Raw genomic sequence first — 6,000 nt, forward strand, 5'->3', positions numbered from 1 at the left:
AAGTGTTGGTGTATTATGTAAAAGTGCACAAAAGAGGAAAACACAATGTCATTACAATGAACTACACTGGGGAAACATGTGATCAATAACTCATGGCAAAATATTTTTACATTAACATAAGTTTATCAGTTTTCACTTTCACAAGTCAAAGCAGTTCATCATTACTCAAGATTTAACAGTTGAAATGACTATACAGCCTTAATTTAATGCAGCAAAAATTATTTTACAGTGTAGGCTACTAAGATCTTTTCTTTTTTTTTCTCAGCCTTTTTCTTGGTTGCTTTTATAAACAGACACCATTTATTTAACAGTGCCTTTTATAGAAGAGACTATAATATAACTAAAAATTACCATAATGTAGAATATTTTTGTACTTCACTTTTATTTGTTCCCATGTTCTAGTGTGGTGACTCTGACATTACAATGAACAAAGTAATTATGCAATTATTAAAATACAAAAATATAGGCTAATAAGTGATAAAAACATCTAACATGGCCACTTCTAACGGATTTAAATTGTCTGCTACTTTTTGCCAGCCCTCTCTCCTGGCTTTCGCAGACTTTGAGGTGTTCCCTGGCGTTTTGATTAAACATTAAAATTCCGAATAAACTTCTACTATTAGCTCTTGCTCTGCTGAGGAGAAAAACTGAGCCCGCTCTTCGGCCACGCTGAGCAGCCAATAGCAGCGCTGCTGATCAATGTTTCTACTATCGATACATATCCCCTTTTAAACCATAACTCAATCCAGAGATACTAATCATAAACAACAGGTGTGTTCGAAGAACCTAATTAGCCAGATCATGATTAGCATGATGATATCATCTTGGATGTGTCATTTGATCTCGGATGTAATAAGCAACGTACGAAGAACGGACCCCAGGAGTCTGAGAATCGCAGTGTTGTCAAATATCTATCCCGAAGCTGTGGGGGGAGCTCTAGAGAGAAACCTGCGAGCAAAAAGCGAGAATACAGCGACGAACTCCCGAAACTACTGAGCCCTGCTTTAAGACTCTGACTATCTTAAGTAGGACTACACTGCAATGCATTCTGGGTAAAATAAGACACTTTTCAAAACAAAAAAACATGGCGGATCGAGTAAGCGCATTCAACCGTTCAGTGCAGTTTACCGCAGCGGAAAATATGTGTTAACAGAGTATAACAGTTACAAGAACATTTTACTCTGGAAATTTAGCGGAGAATGTAGTAACAAGAAGAAATGTTTAAATTATGAGCCATTTTCCCTTGCCTTACTTCTGGTTGCCAAGGAAACATAGAGTCTTAGACCTCAGTTAGCCTGGGAGTAAGAGGTGTCTAATTTTTTTGGTCTAAATTAAGTCAGTCTTTATTTTTGTGAAACAGTCTAACTTGCATTAGACTAGTCTATGAGCACATTTTAGACTTGTCTAACACTATAGCCGGTCTAAAATAGCTTTGTGAAACCGGCCCCTGGTCTTTAAGAAATGCAATCCTCCTAAAAGCCCAGGTCCAGATAAGATATATGGTAATGTTTTTAAACCCTGCGGCTCAGTTGGGTAAAGTTTCTAGACCTTTAGGATTACATGATTTTCGACCAATAGCTCTAACATCTCTAGTGATGAAATGTTTTGAGCGTTTAGTAACATTGTACTGTATGTGAAACCGAGCATCTCATAGATCAGTCCTCTAGAGGGGTAGAGGATGCCATTTCAACTGTATTACATCCGCTGTATTCACATTTAGAGAAACCAAAGACTCGTGTTAGAATTCTGTTTGTGGATTTCTCATCAGCTTTATCTGTAAGAACATTAGCAGAGAGCCTGGCTGAAGAGCTCTCATGAGACGGAAGGCTGCTTACACGGGTGACTGATTTCCCTAGTTTTAGGATCTCGCAGGCTAAGTTAGGAGGGTCTCTTTCAGAAACAAATGATTACTTTCGGATCACCTCAAAGATGTGTCTTATCTCCACTGTCATGTATTTTATATACTAATTCCTGTTCTAGTTCTTTTAAAAATAGATTTATTATGACATTCTGTTTGAGTTGCTGGCATGTAAATGCTTCAGAGGCTCAGAAGAACTCACTGAGAAAACTAGCAACAATGACAAGCAAACTGTTGGGAATTAAGTTAATAAGTATAGAAATGATGTATAAAGAGAGATTATTGTGAATGATACGAGGTATTCCTCATCTTATGCTTATGCTCACCACTGCTCAGTTATGCATGTGTTAGCCTGTTCCACTATCTAATCTGCTAGAGGTCATTCAACATCTTAAGCCATCTTATTGTGCGCTTGACGTTATCCACGTTTGTTAATTCAGGTCTGGGCTGAGGTGGGGTCTACGATCATGTCTATCGTGAATCAGAGCCTCATAGAAGGTGTGGTCCTTATTTCAAGCATGCTTTGGTGCAGCCTCTTTTGAAGAAACCAAGCCTAGACCCGTCAGCATTAAATAATTACCGACCAATTTCTAAACTGCCCAAGTTATTAAAGAAGGTTGTTCTTAATCAACTCTCAGCTTTTTTAAACGAAAACAGTTTTTCTGATATATTTCAGTCCGGTTTTAGGTCTCACACTGAAACTGCCCTTCTCAAAGTGACAGATGATCTGTTGCTGTCTGTAGACTGTGGGACTCTGAGACTCTTTTAGTGCCGCTTGACCTCAGCGCCGCTTTTGACACTGGATCACGGGGTCCTCCTTGGCCGTTTGAGGGAGCGGGCTGGGATTAGGGGGCTTGCTTTAAAGTGGTTCTCCTCTTATTTCTATGTAAGATATTTTGCAGTGGAGCTTGGAATCTTCTCAGCCTATTTCCTCAGGGGTTCCTCAAGGCTCATGTCTTGGTCCTGTTTTATTTTCCCTATATGCTGGGATTAATCTGCCAAAAATATAATGTGTCTTATCATTGTTATGCTGATGATATCCAGCTATATGTGCCCATGAGATGTAATGACGACTCCAACATTACAACTCTGTTTGAGGGCATGGCTGGCTGCTAATTTTCTGCAGCTCAATGAGTCAAAATCTGAAGTGGTGATTTGTGGTCCCCCAAAGTTAGCCAAACAGCTTTCTGTACATCTGGACCCCCTAGCCACTAATGTCAACACCCAGGCGAGGAACCTTGGTGTAATTTTTGATGAGTTTCTACTGATATCTGATGTCAATTGTGTTAGACATTAACCTTAAAAACAACCCTGCATTAAAGATCTTCAAATTCACTTTATACTTTATTATTAAGATTATAACAGATGCAAGTTAATGAGGATTTAAAGAAAATCCCGATCTTCCCACTAGGGCTGCACAATATTGGGGAAAAACTAACATTGCAACATTTTGTTTTTCTGTGATATATGTTGCAATAAGAAAACATAATTGCTCTATTTGGAAAGAATTAATCATTGTAAAATGATTGAGTGATTTTTTTAGGGGAGTGAATCTGCATAGAAAATAATGAACAAATGACAAGCATGTCAAGTCAAGTCATCTTCATTTATATAGCGCTTTTAACAATGTAGATTGTTCCAAAGCGGCTTTACAGTGATAACAGGAAATTACAATAAAGTGTTTTGGCTTTATAGCAGCTCTAGAATAAAGTTATTGTCCAGCTAAAGTTAGTTTTGATTGATTCACTTCCGTCGCAACGATCATTAGTTATTAACTTAGCGGCCGCTAACACGACACCGTTAGAAAACTCTTTAAGTTCTTTATACGCAAACTTTAAAAACGCGAACCCGTGAGAACACCGATGCCGTGCACATGCGTATTACCAGTTCAGTCTATAGGGACTCGTGTTTGAATATATGTGTGCAGGCGTGTAGTCCTTCCCTACAAACCAACCCTCACAGACAAATACAAGAGAAAGACACAAAATAAATAAACAGTGCTTAATGTTTTTTTCTGGCGAGTCTAACTGCATAGTTCTCACTGTATAAATCAAATATAATTAATCTTTGTTAAAGCTATAAAGCATGCTATCCTGCGTACTGTCCTTCCCAAATTTTACCAGCATGTAACATGTTCAACCAGAGGTGATAAAACTCTGGACCATGTTTACAGTAACATCAGAGGGGCATACAAGGTCTCCGCTCATCCCCATTAAGGGCAGTCTGACCACCTGACCCTCTTTCTCACACCAGCGTACAGACCTGTGTTTAAGAGATCTGTGCACACAGTGAAACTAACAAAACTGTGGCCTGCTACTGCGATTCCACAACTGCAAGACTGTTTTGAGCGCACTGACTGGGCACTTTTCTCACAGCAGAGTCTTGAGGATTACACCTGCACTGTTCTGCACTACATTAAGACCTGCATTGACAACGTCACTGTCGAGAGACAGGTCAAATGCTATCAAAACAACAACCATGGATGAACAGGGAGGTCAAGCTGCTGCTGAAAAACCGTGATAAAGCCTTTAGGGCCGGGGACATGGAATTATACAGCAATGCCAGATCCAAATTAAAGACATCAAGGAAGCAAAAGCGGCCTACAGGAGGCAGATCGAGGGGCACTTTAATGAGGGGGATCCCTGGTGCGTTGGGCAGGGAATCCAACACCTCACACACTTTAAGGGTTCAAAAGACCCAAGCCCAAATACCAGCAGCAATTTGGCCGAGGAGCTCAACTATTTCTTTGCGTGCTTTGAGGTGAATGGGACCTGGGGCCTCATTTATAAAACTGTGCGTAGGATCCTTACTAACAACAACGCAAAAAAATATTCAGACTTATAAAACCGTCCGTACGCCAGAACCTGCACAGAATTCACTTTATAAATCCCAGTCAGCGGAACATTGTGCGCACATGCGTCTCCTCCCCGAAATAACCATATATGGAGCTTACAACGCCTAGTTTTACTATGCAGATCCTCATCTGCATATCATTTGCATATAATTATTCATCCACGTGATAACGTTTAACGGTACAAGACACATTACTGTACATTAATAAAAATCAAGTAGTTGCCTATCCTTGCCTTGTTTTTGAATACATGAATCAAATAGTGTAAAATACATTTCAGAGAAAGTTTTTTTCTCAATCTTGTATACCGAATTGTATTTTTAATTGATTTCTATTTTTAATGGAAACGGATAGACCTTGAGCATTATTTGCACAAAACTATTTTCTCAGACAATCTGGTATTATCATGATAAGCAATTATCTCTGTGGTTAAAACATTAAAACACAGCACGCCACAGGAAAAGTGTTCAAAAACATCGCATCCATGCAAAACAAATATTTCTATTGATTGAACATAAAAAATGTTGTAACTTCCCAGTAATGATTTCATGTTTAAGTGTTTAACTCCATTGAATGGCATATTTAATCTAAATGTTTATATCAGAAGTAAAACATAGTTTAAATCATTATTTTATTTATTTAAACTGCGTCAGTTTCACTAAACGGCCCAACGCGCTCGCTGGCGCGGACATTTAAGAAGGGATGGATATTTGCTTCAAGTGACAGGCTTGGTGAGTGAAATTATATTTGTATTATCTTTCTGTAGATGTTTAATTTTCTTTAGATTTTCTGTCTAAAAAGACACTAATCTCCAGCTCACCATCGGTGTCGCCAAACTGCTCCATCTCCAAAACGTTCGTACGCATGGGTCAGAGTTTGCGTGCAGGTGCGCAAATTTTCCCGTCAAGTTTGTTTTTATAAATCACAACTTATGCGTCGGAAGTGGCGTACGCCTCTCTCAGGGCCTGTTCTGTGCGACGCAACGGTTATAAATGAGGCCCCTGGACTGAGTCAACATCGGCCACACCAATAACACTCTTGCCCACAGATGCCCTGACATTCTCTCTGAGCGCAGAGGAGGTCAGGAGGGCTTTTCTTGGCGTGAACCCCAGGAAGGCTGCCGGGCCCGACGGGATCCCTGGGGGAGTGTTGAGGGACTGGGCCGACCAGCTGGCTGAGGTATTCACTTCCATCTTCAACATCTCTCTGTCTACCTGTTCCATCCCCAAGTGCCTCAAATCTGCCATCATTGTGCAAATCCCGAAAAAATCAGCTGTGAGTAGCTTTAATG

Source organism: Abramis brama (genome assembly GCF_963993115.1).
Source record: "Abramis brama genome assembly, chromosome: 22".
NCBI lineage: Eukaryota > Metazoa > Chordata > Actinopteri > Cypriniformes > Leuciscidae > Abramis > Abramis brama.